The sequence below is a fragment of the Epinephelus fuscoguttatus genome, linkage group LG3 (genome assembly GCF_011397635.1).
Source record: "Epinephelus fuscoguttatus linkage group LG3, E.fuscoguttatus.final_Chr_v1".
NCBI lineage: Eukaryota > Metazoa > Chordata > Actinopteri > Perciformes > Serranidae > Epinephelus > Epinephelus fuscoguttatus.
This window is the reverse complement of record NC_064754.1, coordinates 36,273,850-36,291,833: the sequence shown is the minus strand read 5'-3', so window position 1 is coordinate 36,291,833 and position 17,984 is coordinate 36,273,850.

The following is a 17,984-nucleotide window of genomic DNA, read 5'->3' as shown; positions in this document are numbered from 1 at the left end:
CAGTATATTGTGATACAGTATATTATAATATATATTGCCTTGTTTGTGGAAACGACCCCAACCTTACATCTGCAGAGCACCGTATGGTGACTTTTGCTCTGCTCTTGGCCAGAAACGCCATCTTGCTCAAATGGAAGGAGGCTGGCCTGCCCACATCTGGCCAGTGGCCTGGAGATGTAATGTCCTGCCTAAAATTAGAGATGCTGCACTTTTCTGCTAATGGTTCAGAGAAAAAATAATTATAAGACCTGAGGGACCCTTTTCGTCTCATTTTCATAACACCTAAACAACATCAGCTCTCAGTGTGTTTTAATTCACCCTTTGACATGGGAAAAAAAAGTAAAACCTGACTACATGGATGTTGCTGCTTTGAATATTAAATTCTAGACATTGTGCCTTAGAAATATCTAAAGGTAGGAAAATGGGGATAGGAGGTGGAGGGAAGGGCTGTTGTATCATATAAGGTACTACTGTAATCGTCTCCTTTTTGTTCTGCAATGATGTATATTAAGTGTCTGCCCAACCCTGGCATTTTTTTTTTTTCCTTCATGAAAATCTTCATAAAAATATTTTGAAATATAAATTAACACATGCTGACCAGGAAGAGACTCAAAGTGACACAAAAAGATCACAAAGAGATGACACAACTACAAAGAGACACAAAACAACTACAACAAAATGGTGGCGAGGTGGTGGGGCTTTTGCATATCTTTGCCCAGGGGCTCATAATCAACCCATGTATGTTAGCAGGAACAAATCTGCATTGTTATTTTGCACTTGAATTAAGTTTTCAAATTGCATACAATAATTATTACATTATTTTTCTAACACTAAGACGATAATTTTATTTATGTGTGTAACACTTCAGTTGCAATTTCGTGTCCCCTTAAGAGTTGTACACTGTCAGGGGACAGGTGTGAGTGTAGCAGACACAGAGTAACATGTGCAAAAATGGAGAGTCTACTGTGAGCCCAGAGATGGTGAATTTGGCCGTACACTGTCTTGGCTGAAGAATATAATTTAAAGAAATACTGTAGTCTGCGTATTACCCACAGGCTGGAGAACACAACGAATCAACAAAGTAGGACAAAAATGACAGAAATGGTTATGCATTAGACACTCTCCACAGCAATAAATGTTTTTAAACATTTAAAAAGAAAGGAAGTGCTATCAGATACTTGTTTATGTGTCAAGCTACAATATATGCATTACTAGTTTAACACAGTGGTTTATGAGACTTATGAAAAAATAATGGTTTGTTAGGTGTCTGCAGAAAGTCTGAGAATTTAGCTTATGTGAATCCCTGTTACACACACACCGAGTGACACAACTTCAGAGATGGTGGGAGGACAGAAGGAGGTCGCTTTTAGCGTCATCCTTGTTCAGTATTCCTCTCCCCTCTTTTCTCCATCTCCTCTGACTTTGCTCCGCACTCCCCCGTCGCCCACAAAAGGCCTGCTGGCAAAAATGAAGGGATTTCTATGCTAGTGGAGTTTTCTGTCATCAATCCTGTTTGCCATGCTTCAGTCCCTGCCTGTCTCTCCCTCCCTCTATCCATCCATCCATCCATCCATCTATCCATCCTTCAGTCCAACCTTTTCACATCCATCTCTCCCTGTTCCAGGTTGGTGAATTGATTACGTTAAGCTTGTGGAAAAAGGCAGCCTCTGGGGACATACATTGAAGCTCTGGTCTGCCAGGCCCTCTGTTTTAATGAAAAGCTAAATCCCAAGCAATCACACCTACACACACAAAAGCCCTCATACATACTGCCACACACGCAACCTGACACACACATTGCGTACACACACTGCAGCTAGCTTGCAGGCAGGCCTGGGTCCATAATTGCCTATGCTGTGAGGAGTCCCGCTGGCATTTAACAACTGGAGTTAGCACCTTGTTTGCTGGCTGAATGGGAGATTATGTCAGAATTCTGCCTTATGGTGGAAATTAGGTCCCTTGTGTCCAGTAATAAGGAATTTCTATTGTGTGTTAATGGTAGGCTGGAATTTTCCGTGTCACGGTCTGATGCCTGAAGGGGACGCTCTAACACAAGCAGGTCAGATGAACTCGGGAACTAGAGAAGATCCTAATGTCTTACAAGCTGCTGTCTAAGAGAGAATCAATGTAATGTATCGATTGCTGCTGGGGATGAAGGCTTGTGAGTCAAGATAATGCGTGTTGTCTGTTCAGTATAATGTGTCTGGTGTGTGTGTGTGCAGCACGTGTTTGTGTCTGTGTCACGGGTGCAGATCTGATGACAAGTTTGGGGGGGACACAATCAGTTGTGATTTTTTTTAAATTTCACACGTGCAAATCATGCGCACAGAGTGCTTGAGATTGCCAGCATATTTCACGATTTCATAGAGGCTCATCACCATCACCAAGTCATTCAAAAAGTACTACAAAGAGAATCATATGCTTACCTTTACTGTTTATTTCTCTTAAACAGCCAGTAGTACATGGATCCAGTCATCACCCTCCTTTTCACTGCTTCACTGTTAGTTAATGCTGCTTCTAGTTTCAGGGTCTCAGGCATGTTTTGTCCACTCACGTTCTCATCTCTCGCCTCTCACGGATTCCCATTTCTCCTCATCATCTTCCCTTTCTCCCAGTATATAGTACTACTGTATACATTTGTTCAATTTCAATCATTTAAGCTATTTAGAATTGGGGGGGACAATTTGTGTTTTTCAGAATTTGGGGGGGACATGTCCCCCCCGTCCCCCCTGGGATCTGCACCCATGGTCTGTGTGTGTTCACTGTCTACTCCTGACATATTATATAATTAAAGTGCTGTTTGACTATAATAACAACAAGCAGTCAGCAGCACTATAATACCAACAGGTTGTAAACACCACCACTAACCAACAGTTTCCACCTTAACTATTCTACAGTGTGAGACCCTGTTCATAAACATTTTGTGTTGTCATAAGCAGGATCATCCTTTCACGTAACCCATTAAGGATAGTTTTTTATGTAAGATTTTAGTTGATTATGTTGCTCATATTTCAACTTTGGAGCTCCCTTGAAAAAAAGACTGTAGAATAACTTCAACTTTTATTATAACTGGTTTTTGCATAATGCGCAACATGATGTTGTTTTACTTGATATCAAATGTAAAATTTACTACTAAAAAACACAGATCTTTCTTTGTGCTTTTTGGAAACTCCAAGCACCCATACCTTAAAGGACGAGCATCAAAATCTAGACAGTGGCTGGCTTCACCAGGTGCTCACAAACGACAGCTCACTTGATCACAATAAGAACCAGCAGCAGGACGACTATTAAACTTATGTGGCATAACTGATGCATGATTTGAAGGTGAAACTATGTGACGCTAATACTATGAATATGACATGATAATCAATCACACCAATCGATTTCGCCATCTAAACCTTGCTGCTGAATGTCTGTCTGCTGCATTCCGTCTCTCAACAAAGCAAACCTCACGGGAGATTGTACCCCTGCCGCAGGCTAAAGGTCATCATGTGACTTAAACTGACAACAAGCGGGTCATTTTATCTGGTCATTTTGATAAAAGGGCACTTTGGACATCAAGGGGCAAAGGGGCGGGTGCTCAAGCACCCTTAACCCTCCCCTTCTGCTTGTGCCCGAGACTGAGTGTAGTTGTTCAAATGCCACACACAGCAAATTAAATCAGGTGTTCAGATTTTGATATGAATGAAATGTTTTCCAAATGTATTCCTCTTTGTAGTCACGCTGATCGAACTGCATTTATAGACGAACATTTAACTAGGCTTAGCTGCGGCCCAGAAATTTCCCTCCTCAGCGGAGCCGTTTGGATCACAACACAATCGCATAACTGCAGATGTTCCCTGCCGAAGGAAGTTGCTCAGCTGGAGTGTGTTTGTGTGCACACACTCGGCTCACCTGTGTGAGCCTCGTGCCTCAGCCTTGATTGGAAGCCAGACAGACAAGCTGTTTATTTTAGGAGTTGATTTTTCTCCCTTCTCTATTTTTGCGTCCCTCCCTGGCCCGTCATGCTGCTTCATCCGGCCGATCAATAATGTAATTCTTAACCAGCGGCTGCAGCGCGCTGGAGTAATTACCTCCTCCATTATCTGACCACATCTCTCATTATACTGTAAGCAGCCTTCATTAGATCCACAGGCTGAAAGGCATAGTGGGAGACAAAGAACACACACACACACACACACACACACACACACACACACACACACATGCATAAACACACTCTCTATATAGTATTATACTCGAGTGCTCTGGAAGACAAACAGACCGACAGGCTTGTCACCCTTCTGCACTCCCCATCTTCACTTCCTCGCCTCTCTTCCTCTCTTTGCCCAGTCAATCAGATAGCCATTAGCCAGTATTGGTCCCAAGGGCTAGTCTCTCACATACTGCACATCTATGGGAGCATTTCCATTCAGCAAGATGGCTCACCTCCTCGCCTCGCTGTGATAGCAGTGCAGCCCAGGGGAAATAAAGACAGTCACAGCCAAATCAAATCCACAGCACAGCGGGGGGAGACGATGCCACGAATCAGCATGTTACTGGCCTTCTTAGGCTCCTTCTGTGGAGCTTCTTGAGCCAAGCTGGGGGTAGTCTAATGGTTTAATATTGTCAACACCTCCAGGGCTGCACGTTTGATTTCCACTGTGGATAACTGCCAAAAGATGGTGCTGGAAGATACTTAAATCATTACCAAATATTATGCATATTACATACATTGTCTGTATGTTATACACCTTTAGAGTGCTTACAAGTCTGAATAACACAAACGCTTTCTCACTCTCCTCTCTTTGAAACTCCATAACAAAGCTCATTTTCAGCAGTAGTATTCTTGTTAGTCCTTTCAGCAAAGGCAGCAGTCATGGTACATTAGCGTGGGCCACAGAGATAAAGGCCAGCGCGTGACAGAAGCTAGCAGGTCACTGCATTCAATGACCTTTGTAGATACAACTGATATGGCTTTTCTCCCTGTTTGTAGCAGAGTACTGGACCAGTGTGCATCACAATAACTGAAAAGTGAATGAGAAATGGGACTAGTTTGCATTGGGTAAGAAATTTAAAAAAATTTAATAGACATCAGTATGTGTAAGCCCGTGAAAGGAGACTATTAAAGGTACACTTCACCCCCAAAATGATTTTTTGTATATCAATTATTCACCCCATGTTACATTGAATCTGTTAAGAAAACTTTGTGTTTCACTCAAGGATGAACAACGTTTCTAAAAACAGAGAAATTCCTGATGAAATAAAGTAAATGGGGGCCGTCTTTAACAACAGCAAAACTATATCAAAACATCTGTGAACAAACTCCCACACAACACATGCAGTGTTATCAAAGTTTCATGTATCCAGTCATATGCTCAGCACTTCCCAAACACGTACATTTTCACTAAAACCTTACTATTTATATGAATAGCGTGCCTGGGCAAACACGTGTGTTTGAACTCTGCTCAGTGGAGTGCAGGATCAGAGTTCAAACACATGTGCTACTTGTCCATGCATGAGACTTTTATACAAAAGTGTTTTAAATCAGCTTGTTGTCATTCCCAGGGTGTCAAAAACCAACACTTTCATGCCCCTCGGTGTGTGATATTGACATCAAAGGCACCCTTTAGCATCTTTATGGGACGCACTGTGCTGTCAACTCCAATGTAACCACTATTCTTATACTAGTACCAATAGTATTGCCACAAATACTAACGCTGAAGATTCAGAGAGTCCAAGTAGATTGGGAAGTAGGGGGGTGGATGGGTCAAGCAAAACCAGACTTTTATCCAGGAGACCTGGATAAAAGTCTGTCCTGTATGAACCCAAAAGTCAAAGTTCTTTTAATGTAACATAATTCATGTATGATCGTAGTGCACTGATGTCACTCACATGACATATTTACATCACATTATGTAACAAACGTACCTATTTTAACCCCAGACGTGATCTTGTTCCTCAACTTAACCAAGTAGTGTTGTTGCCTAAACCTCACTGCAATTGTTTTAAAGCACTGATCGTGTGTTACAATGTGTTTTAGCCATGCATCACATAGATACGCTTAAGGGTGCCTTCTATGAGAGGCTAAGGGGCGTGACAAAGCGTTGGTATTTCTTGACCTGGAAATGAGAACAGGTTATTTAGATGGTAAGATTTTAGAAAAAAATGCATGTGTTTGGAAGGTACTGAGCAAGCGACTGGATAAATGGGAGATTGTAAAGTGATGTTTTGGTATATTTTAAATCCCCATTTAAAGTATTCCTTTAAGCTATATGTGTGTGTAAATATGTGCGTATTGATGCATTCCAGTCTGTAGCTGCCCTTGTACCCACCCCCTCTCTTTCATCTTGTTAAGGGAGACTTCGCCTGACCTGTGAGAAAGAAATCAGCATGTGTGTTGTTCATCATCAGCTGTCCCTCTTCCGCGGCCCTCAGCTTCTTGTTATACGACTGGCTATCAGCCTGATGGCAGTTCGCTAATGGTGTCAGCGGACTTCAATTAGCTCTCCGCCACGCTCGATCGCACAGTCCTTTCTGCTGGAGAGGGGCCTTAAATTGTCTGAAATACCAGAGCCATTAAGTGTGAATGGTTAATGGGAGTTTAAACAGAGAGGGAGCGAGGATCAGGCAGATGGGGACACATGGTGACATCATGGAAGTGGACGGTTTTAGTCTTTGTTTTCCACTCTTGCCCTCTGCTAACTGGCTGATGGTGACAAACACATTATGGTCTATAGAGGTGGGGGATGACTGATGAGTTCCAAAACTCTTTGGAGGATGGTTCATGGGTGAATAGAAAGATGAAAGCCTGTGTACTGTGTAAGAGAGGTATTTACAGCCATTAAAAATCCTGTTGAATCACCATTGTTTAAAAATAGAGAAAGGCATTGAAACTGTCTGAAACTTAAAGTTCTGCCACAAATGTTGCCAGGTGCAATATTGATACATTCAAGCGGCAAAATTTCCCCTCATACTTGTTATTTTGTAGAAGCATTTAGCATCAGTTATTGTAGACATTCCCTACCTCTCAGGATGGCATTCACAATTGGTCTCAGTTGACTTTGTTAGTAATGACAGCGCTATCGATCAGTGTGTCTGAAACTGTTACACACTGACAAAGCCTCCAGGATTGCGGAGTATTTTGGGCAGAATAATGTGTCAGTATGAATGTCAATGGGCTTTTTTTTTTTTTTTTTTTACCAATATAACAATTCAGACCCAGTCCTCCCCTGAGCTGCAAGAGAAACTTTTAGCCAGAAAGAGGATAACTGAGGGCCAAGAGAGACATGCATACACTTTATGAGGTGGCAGGTGGTATTTTCCACACTTTTAAATTGTCACACAAAAAGGCAAAGCCTATTGTGTAAGTGTGGGCATATAGCCATGGTGTGTGGATATTGAGCATTTCTGGACCACGGAGCAGAAGGGGAAACTTTGTGTGACAACACCCCCTTTACGCCCACATAGAGTGGGCTCTTCTCTCCCTAAGCATGTGGGACTGTGAGAAGAGAATTTCTTTTCATCTCATCAAACAACCCAGGGGCATGAAACATCTACCTCTGTGCTCAAGTACAATCTTCCTTGGCCAGGAGAGATATTTAGGCATAAAGGCTGCCAGTGACAGTGTGCCAGATCAAATATTGGCATATCTAGGTTGTCTAGACACAGCAGGTGTCTGGAAATAGAATCCATTTATTTCTGTCTCCCAGCTCCTCCAGTGTTACTGCTTTACAGCCAACCAACACTGGCTGCCAAACAATACTGAATGGCAAAAGCAGGGTGCTGTCTCCCACAAACAAAATCTACTGGGTGAAAAATAGAGATCGATGGAGTAATATTTATAGTTTGCTTAAACTGAACTGACACTTTAAAGTTAACATGATCAAACAAAATCATGTTGATTCAAACCCTCCTATTATTAAAATATCACACATTTGATTGCCAGTCTATAACAGAATCATAAACAAGATAATTAAAATTAATGCAAGTGAAATGACTTTCCTCACTGATTATAGGACACTGACTACATGGCAGTCAACTGTGAAGATTATGGCTGACTGTCAATACACTCAAACTCTGTTCATCTCATTGTAAAAGAAAAAAGAAAAAGAAAAAGCTGTTTCAACTTGTCAATGTCACCTTTTGATGGGTGGCCCCCCAGTGATCGATCACTGTTGACAGGGACCCTCCCTAAAGAGTGAGCATCAGAGGCAGTGTTTCAGCTGCAAACTAGATGACTGAATACATTTTGTGAAAAGCAGGGTTGCTTTCACACAGTACCTACGGTGCATTGTCAGGAATCTTGAATATTTACATTGCCTCTGGAGAGTATAGAAAAATATGTTTGAAAAGGATGCTTGCACACTGAGTACATTATTTAGGTGGACGTACAGTACCAGCTCATATATGATATTTCAATATCTAAGCCTATTAATTTACTGCTAAAAAGCTCATTGCTCACATTGTTCTGGTCTCAGCAGCAGGGAATACTGTCTTTTAAACTGACAGAAAATAACGGACCCTGAAGTGGCCTGTCAGTTAAATACAGAAACGTACTAAATACACAGTGACTTCAAATTATGACAGAGTAATAGCAAATAAAAGAGGAATTTTAAATTATCTTCATACACAGGATATTACACTGGATATACTAATTGCTTTGTGAAGCTACTCTATAATTAAAGTCAATGAGATGGATAAAATGACAAACTTCTTCTGGAGGAACTGAGGAGTTTAAAATATGATATGATTTAACATCTGATGTATCCTCTGAATGACAAAAGATTGATTTGCAAAGTGACTGTACGAGCACAGCTCAGTAACCAGAACTTGGCACTGCAGGTCTGTCAAGTTCTTGGAGGGCTGGGGTCTTTTTTCCCCACACAAAACCAAAGATTCAAGTTAGAAAGTGTAAGGAATGGATTAAGCAGTGCGTATATGCTATAGACTATGGATGTTGCTACCATGATGTCACCCATTGGTTTGTGGACTGCTGTTCTGAAGCCTTGAGTGCAGGATTTTGGCCCTCATCATCTTGGTTTTTTGGAGCCAGAAGTGGCCATATTTGGACGAGAGGGTGGAGCTGTCGAGCAGCAAGGGGTGGATCTGACTCCTTAACTTTGGACCTTAATAAAATGCAAATGGGTGAGTTATGAAAAAAGTCACCCCCTGTACGGTTCACACAAATGTTGAAAAGGTCTGTAAAGACCAAAATCATTTTTGTACGAGGCTGTGAATATGTTTATTTCTTCTCTTAAGTTGGGCATTTTAACATGGGGGAGTATGGAGATTTGCAATGTGGTGGAGCCAGCCTCAAATGGCCATTTGATAAAATGCAGTTTTTGACACTTCCATATGGGCTTCATTTTTTAGCCTTGCCGCTTAGTTTATGCTCTGACAAAAGCCCTAATATTAGCATACCAGCTCACTAGTTCACCACAGAAGTAACTGAGCGTTACGCTGTGTCTGAAATTTTACATCAACGTGCTATTTAGTAGACTAAAACAGCATGTGAGATTTTTTAGAAACCTTAGTGTGAAACCAACAATATGTGAATCGCTGTGAAATATTACAATATGCAAACACTGGATGCTGCTTCAACAGAAATATCCAACAATGCAAAGGACAAGTTCATAACGGACAGCTCTGAAACATCAATAACACTTTAATTCATGTGCAAGTATGTACTGTAAGAAGTGTAAAAATTCACTTTGCTAGGCATAATATAGTTCTAAAATTCTTTTACAGTAAAATTGCCGGCAGACCTTAGATTGGCATGGGTTATCACTGTTATGTCTCTCCAGCAAAGAGGCTCCAAGGAAGTGACATGGTAGCCTTATTACAGCTCAGTGCATCCCAAAAGTATGTTAAACAAGTACACATTTTGGGTATGTCGTGCAATTTCAGACGCAGCACATGAGTAAGCATTTCACAAGATGACTGCATAATATATGGGTTACAGGTTTCAGCTAACCCTTGTGTCATTTGTCCAAGTTACACATTATGCAGTTATATTGCAAATATCTAAATGATGTATTGTTCTTACAGGGTAGCTAGTGAGCAGTAGGATTATAGCCAGTGCAGTATTATAAGAAGAAAAAAAGATTAGCGCTATTCTTTCTGTCATAAGCATAAAATGCATTGTTAGATTTTGAAGGCTTCAGACAAGTCAGCAGGAGACGTTAAAGAGATCGACCACTGGGCCAACTCACAGAGTTAATGTGACCTGACAGTGTAGCAAGCTGCAGATAATAAAATCTACCACGGACAGCTGTCATTGTATCTGGCAAAAAGACAACTGACGAATAAGAAAAAAACGAAGCCTGCTTTGGTCTAAATTTATGTGATGTCAAGGGCCCATTGTTTCTAAAATGACCCTGACTTTGGAATGTGCAAATCTACCACTGTTATCATTGTAAACTATGTGCTGTAGTGGAGAGCTGCAGGGATGATGTTTTTCTGTAGGCCGACGCAGAAGTTAGCTTTGCCTGGTTTCCTTGTGGAAAAAGCCAGTTTTTCCATCGGTATTTGGATTATTGCAGAAAATAAGCACTGGGGCAAAAAAATGTTTATGTTACGCTTTTTGCTTAGCAAGGTTATTTTAACAAAAGAACACCACTTTTATGATCTTTGAAATGTAAATTCAATCCCCAGAGGTAAAAAGCTAATGTTATGCTATAAAAGAGCTAGCCACAGTCACATGATTTAAATGTTGCCACTTGACGTTCTGTGGTCTCATTTAGGCACTTGTTAGCAGCTGTCTTTTTGAAGACACATCAGAAAAATGTACGAATTGGGTATTTACTGACGTGTTTTAGGTCATAGAGCAAAATATGAAATTCTCTTAAATTTGTACTAACTACAGACCTTGGATCAGGAAAAACTCATTCAAAAAACCCCACTGACTTTGAAACCAAGGAGCCATGAGTGCTAAAATGCTAATTCATTTCGGGGTTTTAGGGTTTCCAATACCCCTCTGTAGAAAAGTACGTTTAACAGGTATAGCAACATTAACTAAAGGGGATGGGGATAAATTAAAAAACCAGCATTGTGCATGAGAATACTGTGATGATCCACAAGTGATACCGCTGCCAACTAACTTTACGATAGCCTGTGGTGCCACACACACACACACACACACACACACACACACACAGTTTAACACTGTCCAAGGTGAATACATCAACATCTCAGATATTATGAGGGAAATAAGGGGTGTGAATCTGTCATTTTAAGGCTTGACTTATCAGCTTGGGTTCCTCCCATCCATCAGTCCCTCTTCCTCTTCACCCCTCATATTTCTCCTCGCCAGAATAATTCACACACAGAGTTTGCCATAATGGAAGACAAATTAGTTTGAGAATGTTTCCTTGCAGATATCCCTCCAGTATCTTCATCATGTCTAATTTGTGATTTTATTGTAAGTGTGATGCTCAGTACATAATTCAAAAACTAGTTTACACACGTTTCCAGAGGCTGTGTGTGTTTAAAATTTGAGCATCTTAAATACTAAGATATGCTGCTGAAACGAAACGGACTTGGCCTCAGTTCACAGCATTCCTACTCTCTCATCTTCTCTCCCTCTGGACTCATCGTCACAAATAAACCTGAATCCTGTCAACTGACTGATGCTCACGGCCTGACAGTGCAAAACGGGAACGTGAAGTGATACGTGACTGCCATTAGCATTTTATCACAATGGCCACTTTAAGGTAATGACTTCATCCCTCTCCCGCTGAGACAGTTAAAAAGTCAAACGGTGCAATTGTGAGACACCCACACTGGATCTTTTAATAATAAATTGTCTCAGCTTTGGTAATATATGGATCCTGGGCTGTGTCAGCAGACGAATAGGACTCAGCTGTTGATTCAGTTTGAGTCTGAGATCTCCTGCTGTGATCAAGGAGTCTTCCAGCTCGATGTAGGTGTCCATCTTAGAGATCGCCCGCTGGGCCAGCTTGGCATGGGATCAGATATTTTCTGCAGGTGGCCAGGGACACCATTTCCCTTTCATTTTCCTTTCCTTTACTCATATGTCATGTATGTTAGACACTTGCCCAAGAAACTATATGGCACCATCAGTTTCCTCCAGCAAAGCTCCTCGCCCACACTATGCTCCTAACATTGGCTTAGTTTGAAAGCAAAAAACAAAAGTAGTGACAGGTTGAAAATAGACTTTTTTCAACTGCATCTAGATTGACTTCAACTCATAAAACATGTATATGTGGAAAAACAACAATAATATTTTGGCACTATTGGTAATAAGAGCAGTGGCTCCGACCTGATTGCTACCCCTCTTGTGAGTTTCCCAGGTGTCAGAGAACAGCAGAAGGAAAGCTGTGATGTTTCTGCTTCTGTCAATTAAAGCAGACGTAAGTATTGTGTTGTTGCGGAGCGAATAGTTACTGTGGCAGGCTGTGGGTGTCATCATCAGTCACAGTTCACATTGCTAAATATTGGCATTGACGCCTCACTTGAATAGGATGAACGATGCAAGCAGAGGCATGAAATGAAGAACAAGGATGGATTGGCTCGGTCTCTGTCAGTGTGGCCAGCGGGGCCAGGGTTAGTTGTGGTGCCTTTGTTTCTGTTATCCTTTTTCTTTCTTTATTACTTCCTCTTTCCAAGTTTCCTGTGGTGGTTTGGGATTTATTCATAGTTGGGTCTCAGTCTTACATTCAGTTTTGTTTTGGTCAGTTTTTTGTAAGACTTTGATAACTCTATTTTACTTTGTTGCACTACTTGTTTAGCCAGGCTAGGAGCGTGGCTCTGGGGATGGCCGTGTCAGTCAGCATATTAACATCATCACTGTGAGCATGCTAACATGCTAATGCTACCATTTAACTGAAAGCAATCTCTTGCATGTAGCAGTACATGCAAGAGGAGATTTTGTGTTTACATATAGTAATGCCACAAATACAGAAGCCCTGAAAGGCAAGGTAAAAAAAAATCTGGGCCATATTGGTCAAAAAGTTTATCTCCTAAGTAGGAGATATTGGCCCTCATTTATCAATCTAATGTACAAACCACAATGATGGTGTTTGTGCGAGACTGATGAAATGATCTTATCTCGCTAATAACATATGAGTGATCAGGCGTTGATGAATGTGGCTGCTCAAAACCATCATCATTTACATATCCTGTCCCAGTATACTTTCGATTTAGAGGCCTTGCCCCGAGATTTTATGACATGGAGAGGTGTGACACGGCCAAGAGGAGAGACTGCTCTGAGCTAGAAATGGAAAAGCTGACATTCCAGGTCCAGTTTAGCCAATCTGTTTTATTTGGCAGCCTGAGAAGTGGCATCAAAGGAAGTTGGAAAAACGCCATGCGGAAAGAAAACACTGGACAGTCAAACTCCAGGTGAGGTTAGAATATTTAATTTATACATCCATGATGTATACCAACCTATAGCATACATATATTAATAAAATTATCCAATATATTATAGAATATTGATCTTTTTTATAATAACTTATTCATATAAATGCTTACAACTGAGGAGTTTTCAGCCGTGCATGTTGAGTCTGCATTCATTTAACAGGTGGCGAAGACACAGATGCACCAAAATAATATAATAACCCAGAGGCTACTAGTATTTACATATTTGCACAGTTGCAGTTTTTCTAATGATATTTTAATGGTAATTGATCTAAACATGCTTTTGTGTTTTCAGTGTTAGAAAAAAAAAGAAAAAAGTTAGAGTTGGGCAGCAGTGGTGTTCATCCTTTGGTCAGCCTGGAGCCGGTCCCACAGAGCTGGACAACTGCCAGCTATGAGTGTGTGTCCATGTGGCAGCTATACATTTTTAATATTATTACATTTATTCTCCAACTCAGTCAGATTTACTGTGCTGTACTGCAAGTCCACACTGACTCAAACTTAGGTACACAGGTTCATGTCCACACTGATAAATGCTGACTGTACACCCAATTTTCTGTTGTTTAGTAAATGAGGGCCAGCATCTCTAGGTTTTAACCAACATGGCTGTGATTTTTTTTTTTTTTTTTACCCTGTCTTTCAGGGCTTTCATGACAAAGCTTTTTTTTTTTTTTACTTCAGTCTCATACACCAATGCTTTTGTCATAGTTTCAGCTTAGGATAATCCAATCTTGACTCTATCTTGCTGTGTTAAGCATAAACACAATAGAGCCTCTGTTTACACACACCCCATTACACCTGCACATAATACCTGAACTCCTTTACTCACAGCATAACAAAGTGAATGTGGCCCTCCATACTCATATACTATCTAGATTTATGAGTCTTGTTTTGGCTGGCGAAGAATGAGAATGAAATTGGACACATTTATACAGTGTTGTATAAACAATGGAGTGAAAAACAATGCGTCTACATTGAAACATCTCTCGCTCATGGACACACACGCACACATGCACACACACACACACACACACACACACACACACACACACACACACACACACACACACTTTGTTTTCTACTTTTAGTGAAGAATTGCTGTTGCTGCTTATGGGTGCCCTGAATTGCCAGCTTGCGTGTGAGATGACGCCAGCAGCTGAGACCTCCCCACTGGTGATTCATTGCTTTAATCACTCTGGCTCTCCAACCTTTTACCAACCATGGCAGGGTTTGACACATCACTGCCTTCTCAGAGCAATCGCACCATTTGTCCTATTTAGGACACTGTCTCTCCCCTTGTAGACAATTAGATATTGGAGGTACAGTGTTGTGTAAAGCTGGTAAATACAGCACAGCCGGCACGGGTTGAATTGCTCTGAAAATTGGTACGTGGTCATGCCTGATTCACCTGAGATGATAGTGGTTTTTTTGTGCACCTCCTATGTGATAGACCACATCTGCACCCCATCACTGGAATATCACAGAAACTGGAAAAAATATTCGTCCTACATATTGATGTCTCATCTAAAAAGGAGGCCAGTTTGTCTGGTTTCCTCCCCTCTTGCTCTGCCTCCACCTCACTCTGTTTTCCTCAGAGTGGTCATAACATTATATCCACAGCCCAACAGCAACCTTTATAAACCTCTATTGATTTTGCTCTGGTCAGTGTTTTTATTACCACATAAGGTGGAAAGTGGATAACGTCAATCACTCCTCTTTCCTCCATTTGCCACCAAATGCAGAGACCTCAGTGATTCTAGACACACCTGTGGATGGTGAAATCCCATCACATGCCAAATATGTAATTGATAGATTTTGAATTGCTTGTCAAAACTAAGGTGATGTCTAGCTTGCAGTCTCAAGTCTGTGAGAAACTAAACAGAAAAAATCTCAGAGATGATTCACTCTCAAAGTACACAAGGACACTGACTTGTACTGTATGTAGCGAGTTGGATGGTTGTTGGCTGAGAAAGTCGTCCTGGGACTACACTCTCTCACAGAGATAAGAGGTTAATCTCAAGTCTGTTCCAAACGCTATGACTGCTCATTCACTCCCACTCTTGAAGTATCCAGTTTGCTTTCCTCACTTCATTTATTGCCTGACGTTCTACGACTGTCCTGCCGTACACTGTCTTCCCCAACAAAAGCAGGGCAGGAAATTATACGCAGATGTGGCGGTGGATCATGGTGAGCCTGTGTGAATCTGCTGAAATGTCACCCCAGAGGAGGTGAGAACAGTAGCAAGTAGGGCATGCAGCAGGGAGGCTCCAGGGTTTACACGCTATGGGATGGTGATGTTTCACTCCCAGTGTAAGAGAGGGAGAACAGGATTCAGCTCCCGCAAAGGGAAGCCAAGAGATTCAGCCAGGGAGGCTGGAAAGAAGCTGGAGTTTTCTCCTTGTGTTGTTTCTTTGCTTGCCAGGCTTTTCTTTTTTTGCATAAAATGCTAATAAAACTTGGCTTTACACACATTTCCTGTGCAGTGTATTTTTGTTTTGTGGGATCCAATTAACCTCCTCTGATACACCACATGGCCAAAAGTAGGCAGACAGCTGACCATACATCCATATGGGATTGTTAATACCTCCTTCCAAATCTGTGGGCATAAATGTGTTCCTGTACCAGCTTTCACTTCTTCTTGTGGAAGATTTCCCACAAGAGTTTGGAATCTGTGCTGTAGCAATTTGCTCCCATTCAGCCACACGAGTATCAGTAAGGTTGGCCACTGATGTTGAACGCTAACGCCTGGGACACATATATTCCAGGATATTCCAGGTCTTCTCAAAGGTGTGACATAAGGTCGAGGTCAAGGCCCTGTGCAGCACAGTCAAGTTCTTCCACACTAACATGGGGAGACCATTTCTTTTTGGATCTACCATTGTGCATGGGGTTGTCATTTTGTTGATAAAGGAAGAGGTCCTACCGAAACTGTTGCCACAAATTTGGAAGCACACCGTTGTCTAAAATATAACTGTATACTTTTTCCTTAAATTACATAAGTGGCTTAGGCCAGACCATGAAAAACCTGTTTTGAATGTTATCACTTGACTGAATGAGCCACATATGGGTTAGAATGGGCCTACGAGGCCTACTGGTAGGTTCATGTTATCAACCCATTAAATGGCCATTATCAGTGACCAGGACAAAGATTTACAGCGGTACAGTTGCCCTACTCTATTTCTTACATTTACATCTATTGTTAGGTGGTCACCTCCAGTGACTGTAGTAATTATAATGGCAGCATATGAGGAAGTCCGGTGACAAAATATGAAGAGCAACAGAGAAGGTCAGGATGGTGGAGGGGCCAAACAAACATAGGGCTTTCACCTAGGAGATCATCTGTCTGTCTGTCTGACTGTCTGTGTCCTGTGTAAAACCAGAAGTCAGTGTTTAGATAATACACTTAGCTTCGGTCACATTAAATTGCATTACAGTATAATATGTTGCATTACATTACATTGCATTACGTTGCATGGCATTATGTTACATGACGTTGCGTTATGTCACGCTACATTAAGTAATGTTGCATTGTGTTATGTTATGTTTTGTTATGTTATGTTACGTCACACTGTCCGTTACATTGCCTACGTATTCTAACCCTAACCCTACCTACATTACCTTATTTTGAACTCAAACCACAATCTTTTCTAAAAGACAAGAAAGGAAAAATACTGCATAGTGTCGAGCAAATTACTTGAGTTACTTCATTTCTTTTTGAGAACATTTCGTTTTGCCAGCCAACTGATGGAAGGAAGAAATAAGGTGGCCAACAGAGAGCAGAATAAAGAGGACAGGGTACATGCTCTCCTGCTTCGTGTGAGTGTGTGCATAACTTAAGAATCAAATTTTAACTTTTCATGTACCAGTAGTTTCTTCTGCCAGGACAGAATGTCTGTGCTGTGAGACAGTAAGCCACAGGGAGAATTTCTGTTTGGATCACAATGCAGGGATCAGCTCTTTTCTGTCTCTGTGACGATGCTTTCAGGAGCTTGTCGTGTCTGTATATCCCATGCCCTGCTGTCACAGAATGGGACTGTAGGTCTGTCAGTCACAGTGTCAATATTAGGGGCCTCAGTGGTCCCCGCAGGCCTTTGCCCTTTGGCGTTCCTTAGCGATGCCTCACTCAGATGACTGCTCCTCTCAGTCTGAGGGCTGCTGGCTGTCAAAATAGTCTGCTTGACAAACATGCTTGTCTGAAGAAACAGAAGTGTGTGTGTGTGTGTGTGTGTGTGTGTGTGTGTGTGTGTGTATGGCTTCAACATCACACCGCAACATTTCCCAGTTACAAATCTAGCACCATGATGGTGTAATACCCAGTTAGGTTCAGCCACTAAAAAAGCTTTGACATAAAGCTAAATAATTATCCATTTATCATATATTTTCATTTAATTATGAAATGTTGTATCCCAGTTTATTTCTTTGTTTCATTTGATTTTATTTAGGCATTTTTAACCTTTTATCACAGACAGCTAGAGATATGCAAACCACAACAACTGTGAAAAAGCTACTGACAGGCCACAGTAGGCAGAGCAAATCATCCACTAATTGAAAGATCTGCAGTACAATCCCCGACTCCTCAAGATCCTGAACCCTAAACTACTCCAAGTGGAGCGTGTTAGTGC